Raw genomic sequence first — 13,501 nt, forward strand, 5'->3', positions numbered from 1 at the left:
ATGAAGCAGGTATAGATCGCATGAGATAGTGAAAGAATATAGAATATGCAAGGGGAGCCTCGGAGGGAGATGCTTGAGAGAGAAACAGAGAGTACCTTGTTGGTCATGGTTAAGAATATGCTTTTCACTTCAAAAGTTAATCATAAACCTTTATTAGGTTCGTAGCATGTATATCCAACCTACTCAGGTAGCGAACAATCGTAAGTGACCACATTCAAATCTCCCCCAGAAGCTTGACACTGCCTGGAATACTGTGACCTCAAAGCGATTGTCACAGCATTCCAGCCAAGTGATCTAGTGCAAACCACGACACATCTCCCTCTCTTTTAATATCATATCAGATTACAAAAACAAAAAATCAGTATTAAAATAATAAGCTTCCAATGAAACAAATGACATCATGAAAATCAAATGTGTACAAAAAGAAAATGAAACATGTTATATACATATATTCTCTTTATGTATGACATTAGAAGGTTCCCTTATTTAATAAAATTCCTCCATTAATGACTTTATTAAGTCTGTAGTTTGTAACTTTCCCCATTACGTAGTCCTTGTGCCAAGCAGGTTTATATCTCTCTCTTCTTAACAAAAACTCTTTAACATCATTCGATCCTCCACCACATGGCTCTCTTTTAGCTTAGTTCCTGAACCAACCTCATTTAGCCTCTGTCATTGACCTGAAACTTTGTACATGTGTACAATTCTTAGCATCATAGTGATTTTTATATTTATTTTTGATGTTCCCTCCTACGCAGAAAAAGCACATTTTGTTCCCCACTTATTTTTAACCACACAGGATTGAGTTTACAATGTGGTTTCCTGGCTTTAAGTGAAACAAATGGAGATATAGGTCCTCATTATGACATTGAAAACCACCAACATACTGCAGCGGTGGCGAATATCCATTCCACTTATTATGACGCACACACCAATCCGAAAGAATACTTCCACATACACAAATCCGCCAGCCCAAAAGTCAGTGTTAATCTGTCGGTACCAACACACATACCGTTACGCAAACAAAACAACGCCCACTACATTATGATCAACAAATTACCACGGCGGACATTCAATGGCGCTAAACCATTGGCGGTACACACCGGTGCGCTCAGAATGGACACCCAAATACTAAACCACACAACATTGGCCAATACCAAAAACACATACCTGATACTGATATACACAACACACCCTCAGCATTATAAAACACACACCCACATTATCCACAACTCCTTACAAATCAAAACAATTGCCACCAGACTGACACCAAGACCACTGAGCCAACTAGACACACACACCACATACACACATACACTCCTCACGCACTCCACATCACATACCCCACCACATTACTCAACATCCACAAAACACCCATGTCCCCACTAAGGCACCACCGTTTCACTGATGAGGAGTAAAGGGTCATGGTGGAGGAAATTGTCAGGGTAGAGCCACAGCTGCTTAGAGCACAGGTACAGCAGATATCCATTGCCAGGAAGATGGAGCTATGGCTGAGAATCTTGGACTGGGTGAACGCCGTGGGACAGCATCCAAGAACAAGGGATGACATCACGAAGAGGTGGAACGACCTACGGGGAAGGTACGTTCCGTGGCAGCCAGGCACCAGCTCACCATACAGAGGACTGGTGGTGGATCCCCATCTCCTCCCCCACAGCTCACAGTATAAGAGGAGCAAGTCTTGGCAATTCTGCATCCCGAGGGACTCACTGGAGTAGCCCGAGAACTGGATACTGGTGATACTGTTGAGTCAATACTTACTACTCATCACCCCCCATACCTGCATGTCGTCTCACCCCCTTACCCTGACTCCCATCACTCCACTCCATCCCACGCACTGCACCTACAAATCTGACTAACCCCAATGCCAAGCCCTGCATGCTATACTAATGCATGGACAACCCTCCCAGCCCTGCATGGACACCCATAACAAAAGCATGCACAGGATAGGGGAACTAACCATCCCACAATACATCACAATACACAATCAAAGGTGGCAGGACAAAAGCAACGACAGAGGGGAAGCTAGGGATGTACAATATGTCACAGGCATTAAGCATAATACATCACTTACATCAGCGCAGGTGCCCCAGCCAATGTCAGTGGAGAGGAGGTGCCACGACTATCCAGTCCCCCAACAGAAGATGCCCCCAGTGAGAACAGTAAATCTGGACTTCTAGATCTGGATCAACAACCTGGCCCATCAGGGACCACTGGACAGTTGGTCACCCCAGCCCACTCCCAGTCCACCACAGAGCCTCCACCATCAGTTTCCAACACCACAGCACCCACCTAGCATCCCCACAACTCTGTCCCAAGGACACGTCAATCAGCAGTGTGCCCACCTGTCCAGGGACCCCAGTCCACACCTCACCCCCAGGACAATCAGGTACCTGGGATAAGTGGCAGTGGGCACACCGTTCAGGGGACAGGGGCACAGGGACACTAGGAGGACTGCTGTGCGACAGGGGGAGGACTGGCCCAGGGAACCAACTCTCCAGGAGGCACTCACCAAGATCCTGGGGGCCTACCAACAATCCCAGGACACGATGGGCCAGACCCCTGACAACATGCAGGAGAACAAGCGGCTGCAGGAGGAACACCATCAGATGATAATGGAGGACTTGCAGGCCCTCAACACCATCATGGTCTCCATAGCAGGGGTGCTGGCAGACATGGCCAACATAATGAGGGAATCAACAGCACGGCAGCAGGCCCCTACCACTAGCCAGTCTATTGACCAGCCCTCCACTTCCGCTGCAGCTAGTGGGCAGGAGGTCCCGCCACAGGATCCACAGGCCACCAGCACCCTTCCCCCTGCAGAAAGTGAACCACCCCGTAAACATTCCCTGCGACCCAGACAGAAGCCAGAGACACTTGCCAAGACAACGACCACCGCCAGGAAATGAGACTCACCTGATTGTACCTCTTGTGTCCCACCCTGTCACCTTGTCCACTTTGAACTGCCTTTGAACTTTGCTCCCCTTCCTATGGCCTCTTGGACACTGGACCTGTGCTACAAACAGACTGGAACAATATCCTGAACATTCCTATACATCACCCCATTCCATTGCAGTTTTCCCTCAATTTTATAGCACTACCATAAGCACCCTTGAACACAACTTGACTGATAGGATTTTATGTGTTGAAAATGTGCATTTAGGGGAACAGTCACATCTAGAGCAAATGATCTGAGCACTGTGATAGCATACAATTAATGACCTGGAACTGTTTGTAGTAATCACATCAGGACACTGTTGTCATATCACCAACATCTGTAAAATTACAAGCCTTAGGTGACAGTAAGTTGAGATGCAAAGGAAGGGAATGCCATCATGCTACAGTCACACAGATGAAATCAATAGTCAGGTAAATGATCGGTTCCACTGTCTCACCTGTGTGTCATTGGAAGTATTGACGTATTACTGATGTCCTGTTGTCCACATCCTCATCCTCATCCTCTGCCTCCTCATCCTCACTGTCCTCAGGGTCCACTGCTGCCACAGGGACATCCCCAGTCTCCTCCACCTGCCGAAAAGGCACATGTCGTCTGAGGGCCAGGCTGTGCAACATGCAGCATGCCACTACTATCCAGCAGACCTTCCCTGGTGAGTAGCACAGGGATCCACTAGCCAGGTGGAGGCACCTGTACCTGGCCTTCAGGAGGCCGAAGGTCTGTTAGATTATTCTTCTGGTTCGCCCATGTGCCTTATTATAACGGTTCTCTGCCCCTGTCCTGGCATTCCTCACAGGGGTCAGGAGCCATGATAGGTTTGGGTAGCCAGAGTCACCTGCAAGTATTGAGGGACAAACATTAGCCTTACACAATGCTTTGAGGATAACACCAGAAAGCATACACTGACATACAGTGGGTGGGGACTCTGGCTCACCTCTCAGCCACACCCTGTGCCTCTGTAGTTGGGCCATCACATTTGGGATGCTTCTATTTCTCAGGACAAAGGCGTCATGCACCGACCCAGGATACTTGGCACACCAGGACACCAGGACACACCATCTGCACATTCATTGAGTGGAAACTCTTCCGATTCCTGAACACCTGTTCATTCTGGTGGGGGGACAAACGCAATATGTGTACAGTCAATCACCCCAATTATATTGGGGATATGCCTCATTGCATAGAATCCTGCCTTCACAGTGGCCAAATCTTCCACCTGGAGGAAAGCAATGTAGCTGCACATGTGTTTCACTAAGGCAGACAATACCCTTGCCAACACGATTGAGAACATTGGCTGTGACATTCCTGCTGCCAAGCCCACTGTCACTTGGAAAGAACCAGTTGCCAGGAAATGGAGCACTGATAGCACTTGCACAAGAGGGGGATCCCAGTGGGATGCTGGATAGCTGATACCAGGTCAGGCTCCAATTGGCGCACAGCTCTGTGATTGTGGCCCTGTCCAGTCTATAGGTGAGTATAATGTGCCTGTCCTCCAGTGTAGCCAAGTCCACAAGGGGTCTGTACATTGGGGGGGGTTGTCTCCTCCTCCTATTCATCCGCAGCGGTAGGTTTCTAAGGGACACAAGGCTGTCACAATTTGAACAATGGAACCACCACCTCAGTGTACATACAAGATTAATGTGATGGGACAGTGGGAATCGCAATGTATCTGCAATTCTAGGCAATGACGCAGTTATGGATAATCTGATTGTTTTCCACTACCATGAAATGGCGACCGCCTGTCCTGTATCTAGGGACAGGTGGAAGTGAGGTAACTCCACCGACGTTGACCGCCATGGCGGAAGGCAGACTTGCACTGCTGTGCAATTCCTCATTGGCTAATATGTGGCTCTCTGGACTACAATGGCCAATGGGGATCAGCGCCGGCAGTGACGGTGTACACCGCCACAGATGTGACCGCCATTTTCCATCTAAATTCTCACTTGATTCCTGACTTTCCACAGGACAACACCTACACTGCGTGTGCTGCTGTGACCTATGTCTGGAACCTACCATGGTCCGTGTAACCAGGGAAAGGGCCCCTTCCTTCACTTCAATGGAGTTGGAGTGACTGGTGGATGGGGTCCTACCCCAGAATGGACTGCTGTAAGGGCCTCCAGACCAACAGGTGAGTACACCTTGGGCACGATGAATGTGGGAAGGATGCATGGAGATGTGTGTGCAAGCATTGTGTCATCGGGGGGAATGTCTGGTGGCAGTGTACATGGTGGGCGCCGGGCGATGTGTGTGCCAATGAAGATGGAAACAGGATTGGTGGGCCATATGTGTGACAGGCTCGATTATATGTGTAATGGTGTCCTCCCATCTGTATCACCTCTGCAGGTCAGCGCCCATCAAAAGAAGGGATTGTGGTGTGCCATTGTCAAGGACATGCGGACCCTGGGTGTCTACAGCAGGCGGAGCACCCACTCTCGCAAAAAGGTGGGAGGACCTGAGACACTGGGCACGGAAGACCGCGGAGACCCAGCTGGGAATGGCCTCCCAACAAGGAAGGGGTGCCCGTTGGAACCTAACCTCGCTGATGGCCTGCATACTGGCAGTGGCCTACACAGAGCTGGATGGGTGCTTAAGGGCATCACAGCAGCCACAAGAGTGTGAGTACAGTGGGCGTTACAACAATATTTGGTAGGTAGCATGGGATCTGGGTGGTGGGTGTGAGTTAGTGGGTGCCCCTTAATGCCAGGTCAGACATTGCAGCGTGATCCAACTCAAGGGTAATGGGTGTATAGCAAATCCAGGTAACCTAACTAGGCTGCATTCCATCTCTTGCAGGGATTAGTGGGTCCCAGGAGGGGTGCCATTGGCAGTGGTTGGCCCTCATCTTGCTGTGGCAACTGTGTGTGACGGTACTGTGTATGTCAACTGTGGTGTTGGTGCTGTAATTGACCCAGTGCTCCCTTCCTCTCCCTCCCGCCTCCCCCCTTTCTCCTTCTGTCATCCTGTTCATGTGTGCATTAGCATCATCTGGCGGAGGAGCAGGGGCACCGGCAACAGAAGGAGCTGCATCCCACAAAACCCAGGAGGCCACCAACGCAGAGAGAACCAGTGGGACGGAGGGCGAAGGGAGCACCACGGCGGGGACAGGAGGTGACAACACAGACTCTGATTCCTCCTCCGATGGGATCTCCCTGGTGGTGGTGGACACCTCTGTGACCATTCCAGCTGCAGGTACGGCTGCCACCCCTGTACCAGCACCACCCTCCCAGGAGCCCCTCAGCAAGTTGCCAGTGCCCGCTCACCCGGGAGGGTGGGCATCTCCTTCATCCCAGACACCTCAGGCCCTGCCCCAGTCAGCCCTGCTGCCCTGAGGGTAGTCAACCATTGTGAATGCCTTCCAGGGGCTGGCATCCCAGATGCAGCAATACAATGCATTCCTGGAGGGCATTCACAGTGGATTGGCGGACCAACACAGATCGATTCAGTCTCTGGCCTCCTCTCTGATGGCAGCCATTGTCCCTGTTCCTACCGTCCCCCCTCCAACTACCACTTCCCAGTTCCAGTCTCATCAACCCCAACCCATCCCATGCACACATACATATGAGCATGCACACAAGACATCAGACAAGAGTGGCACAGTCAAACACAGGCACCAACTTTATCCCACAAGTACTCACGCAAACAACAGACAGTTGCACACACAACCATATCCACTGCCTCCACTCTCTCCCCCTCCTCCTCCTCCATCACCCTCACAGTCACGTCCACACTCACACCTGCATGCAGTGCTTCAACATCCACCACCAGCATCACCACTCCAAGCAGCACACACACCCCACTAGCAGACACCTCCACAACATCATCCATGTGTCCCCTGTGTCCTCTCCCACCCTGTCTGTCGCCCCTCCTAAAGGACACAAACGCAGGCACTCAGACACCCAAAAGCCATCCACCTCATATCAGCACACTGCCCATGCACCTGCACCAAAGTCCAGCAGACATACACCTCCAACAACTACTCTCTCAACCTCCACTCCCATCCCTCCTCCTTCATCCTGCCCCACCATCCATAAGAACCTTTTCCTTACCCAACTTGACCTCTTCCCTCCTCCCCCATCCTGCCCATAAGAGCAGGATCCCAAGCAGGATCCCAACGACGCAGCCCAGCACTTCAGCCAAACAGTCCACGGGGACAGTGGGGGCACCTTCTAGTCGTGGAGGCAAGACAGTGAAGGATCCCACTCCACCAGCCAGGAAGGGGAATGATCCCACTCCACCAGCCAGGAAGGTGAAGGATCCTACTCCACCATCCAGGAAGGGGAAGGATCCCACTCCACCAGCCAGGAAGGGGAATGATCCCACTCCACCAGCCAGGAAGGGGAAGGATCCCACTCCACCAGCCAAGCAGCAGAAGGATCCCATTCCACCAGCCAGGAAGGGGAAGAATCCCACTCCACCAGCCAGGAAAGAGAAGAAGCCCTCACCTCCAGTTGAGACACAGTAGCCCTCGCCTCCTACAGAGGCTGCCCAGGAGGACCCTTCTCCTGGTGAGACACAGCAGCCCTCACCTGCGGAGGCTGGCAGGGTACCAATACCACCACCACCAGTGGACACAGGGCCCTCATCCCCTGCTGAGACACAGCAGCCCTTGCCTCCAGTAGATGCTGCCCAGGAGGCACCTTCCCCAGCTGAGACACAGCAGCCCTCACCTCCAGCAGAGGCTGGCAGGGTACCAACACCACCAACAGTGGTCACAGAGCCCTCACCTCCAGCTGAGACAATGCAGCCCTAACCTCCAGCAGAGGGCATGTAGGCCGTCCCTCCAGGGACTGCTGTACGAGGAGCCTCCTCCAGAACCAGTGGGCAAATACCCCACGTGAAAGACTGTGACCTTGCACTCCCCAGCAATGGGTAATGGGCATGGAGCCCCCTCCAGAACAAGTGGGCAAATACCCCACCTTTGAGACTGTGACCTTGCACTCCCCAGCAATGAGTAATGGATAATGAGCATGGACCCCCCTCCAGAACCAGTGGTCAAATACCCCATCTCAGGGACTGTGACCTTGCACTCCCCAGCAAAGGATAACGGGCAAGTTCCCGACTTCAGCTGAGGTGCCCCCCTTCCCCCTGAGGTGCCTACCCACTTCCAAAATGATGCCCTGCACAGTTCTGTGCAGATGTTGTCAGGAAACAAGTTGGGCCTTGGACTGTGGCCATCTGGGCCCTTTGTACTTTGGACTGGGCATTGGCTCTTTCTGAACAATTGTACATATCTCTTTGTTATCCAATTGGTTCATATGGTGGCTGTTCCCATTCAGTACATTCTCAGTACTGCCTTACTGTAGTCCTTGCATTATTATGACGTATGTCCTGTGCCATTGTTTTTCGTCTGTAGCTAGTTGTGTGTATGGTGTGTGTGTGTGTGAATGGTGTGTGTTGTGCGTGTGTGTGTCACTCTCCTTTTCTTCCCTCCCTCCCCTGTGTGCTAGACGGCTGTACTCACCGTCGTCGTCTTCGTCAGCGTTGGTGTTTCAGGTGGAGCATGGTGTAGAAGTTCATCGGGAAGACTTGAAGTTCCGGTTCCATGGCGGCGTTGATCTTCTCTGTGTCTCTGTTGGTGAGTCTTTGATCTACCGTGGTTGGTACTGCCCTGGAAATCGTGGCTGATTGCAGTGTCATGATATGGTGGGTGGTACATTGTCTTCCACCTGGCTGTTGGTGGCTACCGCCTTGAAGCCTGGTGTTAACGCCCTGGCGGATGGTGTGGTACATTGGCTGTCTATGGGAGTTCTCACTGCCATGGTCTTAATTTGTTGGTAATTACCGCCAGCATGTTGGGGGTATTACTGGCACTTTAACAGTCACCACCAATGTCATAATGACCACCATAGATGTTACACTATTAGGAGTGACATGGTGTGGCCACCGGGTTGACCTCAACATTTCTTTTAGGGATGTCTTATTTAAGAGTGCACGCTGTGCACAGTTTTTAAAATTATGTTATTCATACTCTGAGCTAAATAATTGGGTTGAGGTGAGGTGACTTGAAATGAGTTATTAACAATTCTTTAAGAAAACTTTTCATTTCCTGTAATCTACCAGCAGTATACCATTTCGTTCACCATTGGCTAGAAGATCAAATGGCCCTGGTATCTAGACCTAGCTTAGTCCATGGCTCTACTGGAACCTCAACAGGCGACAGAGGAACTGTGTGAGTTTTCTTTGTTTAGTCATTATTCGCACAATGACAACAATCCTTCATTACCACCTCAACCTCTTGATCTATTTTTGGCTACCAGTACCATTCATGCAAACAAGCCTTGGTAACATTTCTCTCTAAATGTCATTCATGTACCAAGTTAATTAACTTCTGTCTCGAGGCATCAGAAGGTACCACCCGTTCCCCCCTTAATACTTTCCCACCACTAATACTAAGTTTGTCTTTTACACAAAGTAATCCTTCCACATTAGTTGGTAAATCTTGCTTGTTTGGCCAACCATGTACAATGAGTTCCTTTAATGTAGATAGTTCTAAGTTGTTTGAAATAGCATTATCCCACTCAATTTCCTCCAGGGCTGATTCACATACCCAATCTACAGCTACCTCTTCACACACATCTACACTCTGGTTGATCGGCAGTCTAGAGAGACAATCTGCCATTGCCTTCCCTGCTCCAGGTATATCCTCAACTGTAAAATTATAACTGGTCAATCAATCTGACTACCTCCTGATTCTAGGGGATACATTCTCCATTTCCTTACATAAGAATGTATGAGTAAGTGATCAATGATCTGATCTGACCACAAATGGTATTCCCCATAAACAAAATTGAAGTGGATAATTGCCCAATATACAGTTAAGGCCTCTAGTTCAATAACTGAATAACGCTCTTCAGCACTTTTTAACAAGCGAGAAGTGAAAGCTATCACCTTCATTTCACCATTCACCATTTGGGCTAAAACTGTGCACAAACCCTTCAGACTGGCATCGGTCAATAAAATTGTTTTCCTGTGAGCCTCAAAATGTCCCAAAGTTGGTAATTTTTCAATGCTGCATTTAATACTGTTGAAAGACTGATCACATTCTTCAGTCCAGTTGAACTCGGCACCCTTCTTTAGCAGCAACCTCAATAGTTGAGAAGCATTAGCAACATTTTGGATAAATGTTGAATAGAATTCTACTAAACCAAGAATAATTTTTCTTGTTCTTTTACATTGTTCGTGCACCTGACAATCTGGTCTCTGAGAAGAGAATCAGTCAGTTGTTCAAATATGCATGTACGAGCTAACATTTTCTATGCTGCAAAATATGTGCCAATTTTCTCCTGTTTCCGCTGCAATCTCGTGAAAGAATTGTGCCTTTTCAGTACCACACTAATCTGTAACCCAAAATGGTTTTCCAGCATCATTACAGACATGTCAAAAACATTGTCAGGTTCTCTCTACCCATGACCAATGATGATTTCCTCCAAGCTCTCATACACATTTCTCCCTTGTACTCCTAAATTATATAATAATACAGCTTGTTTGGGAACTGCTGAAAACTTTTCTTCTCGCAAGTAAGTATGAATCAAATATCTGCTTCCATCTTTTCTATGGCAAAATAGGATTGCCCTTATCTGAAAGAAAATGAGGAGGTTCAGACATATTAGTGCCTGCCATAATGTGTGAATATTTGAATTGTTAGCAACACTGGAGGTACTTTGGGTTAAAAACCTACTTCTCTGTTGTTCAAAAGGACTACAGTGTGCTGATCACTGAAACAAAGATCAGCCATTAACTTGTACACATATATATATATATATATATATATATATATATATACACATGTATGTACATATATATATGTATATATACATGTATATATATATACATATATATATATATATATATATATATATATATATATATATATATATATATATATATATATAATGAAATTCTGCCTCATTTATTGTCAGCAATTAATTAACATCAACAGTGTGTAGATCACGGATTAATATCAAAGGTGTGCAGATCACTGCTTGTTTCAGAGTGATCCATGTGTCAATAAATAATTAAATATCAATGGTGTTCAGATCACCAATTAATATCAATGGTGTGTGGATCACCGCTTGTTGCAGAATAATCCACGTATCAGTAAATAATTAAGTATTAATAGTGTGTGGTTCACCGCTTGTTGCGGAGTGACCGCATGAGAAGAATTCATCAAAAATGGGCGTAGGCATTTACGATCAAGTTTACCCTTGTACATAAGAAGAAATGTTGTTGCAACAAGACTGCCTGCTCTTCAATACTCATGTTCCCCACCTTTATCCAATCACACTGGGCGGAACGTCACAAGCTCATGATGTCATCATTTTGCTCACAGACAGCAATGAGAGCACACCTCTCTCCCGACTCAGTGCCTTCAACGCGCAAAGGTTCCACTCACACCTCGGCTCGGTTCACTGTCTTCAACTGGTCGCAAAATGTGCCAAAGTTCTGCCCACACTTCTGGTCAGAAAAAACATACACAACGGTTCCACTCTCTCTTGGTGGCTACCCTCTCACCTCAGTGTCCTCAATATCAGTTCAAAAGATGCTAAATATGGGTTGCATGGGTTCCGAATCATCTAGGAGGTTGGCAACAGTTTTTCCCTCTTTGCCAGTGTTAAGAATACTCATTCCACTTCAAAGGTTCATCATAAACCTTTATTAGGTTCATAGCATGTATATCCAACCTCCTCAGGCAGCGAACCAATCATAACTGACCACATTCAAATCTCCACCAGATGCTTGACACTGCCTGGAATTCTCTAACCTCAAAGTGATTGTCACCGCATTCCAGCCAAGTGATCTAGTGCAAACCACAACAGTCATGTACCTGCTACTCTTGGTTTGGAAATAAACTAATCTTCAACTTATGCTGCTTGGAAGATTTGTACCTAACAAATTTGGCAAGGAGCGGGAAAACGAGAAACAAGGATGGAAAACAAGAAGCAGGAAGAGCTTTGTTCTGACTCCTATCGGAGAGGAGCCAGGAGCCTGTATCTTGTATCCTGTATACTGAATGTGTGTTATTTCAAGATGGATGAACAGTAATTTTCAATATACATGAAAAGAAACCGTGAGTGACTTACTGTTAGTGGGCTGTTTTTTCTTTCATTTGAGCGCTGTTACCTTGGCTTGCGCATCAGAGAGGCCACATTCAAATTTTGAAGTTCAAGTCACACTGCGTTTCTACTTGCATACGCGTATCACGCACATCAGGAGCTAGCGGACGGCCATGAACGTGTTGCGCACAGTGCCTGACGTATTAAAGTGTTAGTGTTTCAGACTTTGTTTTGGATACACAAGTCAAAGGGTGAGGAGATGAGATGAGAAGGGCATATCAATATATATATATATAAATATATACATATATATATATACATATATATATATATATATATATATATATATATATAACAAAAAGAGAGGCTAATTTTTGGTTATTTCTTTTGGTTACCCTGGTAAATGTGGTGAAGAAAGGACCGTGATTGGAACTTCCATATCACTTAAAACACTGAACAATTCTTCCACATTTTATTAGTAAAAATATGAGTCAGCAGACATTCTCTTTATGTCCTGCATAAGCATTTTGGCCACCAGGACCTGAACCAGCCTTAAGATGGACAGAGTGAAAGAAGTATTTTTTAATTTACATCGAAACAGTACAGTTGGATGAGAAAATACCTCCTGAACACAAGAAATACATTTTACTACAGTCCGTAGGTCCCCAAGAGCAAAAAACATATAATCAGATGAACAATTACGTTACTGGTGGAGGTGATGATAATGCTTTTAATATTGCGTCAGCTAACTTAGACAAGCATTTTGCCCTAAAGTTTTGTATCGGGATCACGCGGTACAAGTTTTTGGGGAGGAAGCAACTTAACTCTGAATCTTTTGATGATTATGCAAGTGAGTTCAGAAAGTTAGCCCTAGATTTTGTATTTGGCGGATTATTAGAGGACTTAATTTGTGATCTAGTGGTGATGCATGCCTCAAACCCCTTACGGGAGCCGTGGGCAATGCCATGGTAGTGTTTCTGCCAGGCTGACCAGCTGTGAGAAAACAGGGCTGATGCAGAGGCCCCCTAACTTTTTGCCCCCATTTTTCACTTTTTGCTGGTGTCTTCCTGACTCTGATGGTGCCCTGGGTACTGCTGACCAGTCCCAGGGCCTGTGCTCTGTGTAAAATGAGTATGCAAATTAGGCTAATTATAATTGGCTATGTCAACCTACCTATACGTCCCTGGTATATGGTAGGGCATGTCAGTTTAGGGACCACAGCATAGGAAGTACACCCATAGGTGCACTTCTGAGGTGCCCAGTATCATTTTAAATGCAGGCCTGCCTTGCTGGCTGCTTTTAAACTAAAGTTATATGCAAATTCGACTTTGGAATTAAAAGTACTTCCAAAGTGTTAAAATACCTTATTCGTACATAAATGTCACACCTAAGGTGTACCCTATGTGCCCCTAGGGTTGGGTGTCATGTACTATAAGCAGGGACCTTATAAAACTAGTTTTATAAGCCCTGGTGA

The sequence above is a fragment of the Pleurodeles waltl genome, chromosome 10, assembly GCF_031143425.1.
Source record: "Pleurodeles waltl isolate 20211129_DDA chromosome 10, aPleWal1.hap1.20221129, whole genome shotgun sequence".
Taxonomy (NCBI): domain Eukaryota; kingdom Metazoa; phylum Chordata; class Amphibia; order Caudata; family Salamandridae; genus Pleurodeles; species Pleurodeles waltl.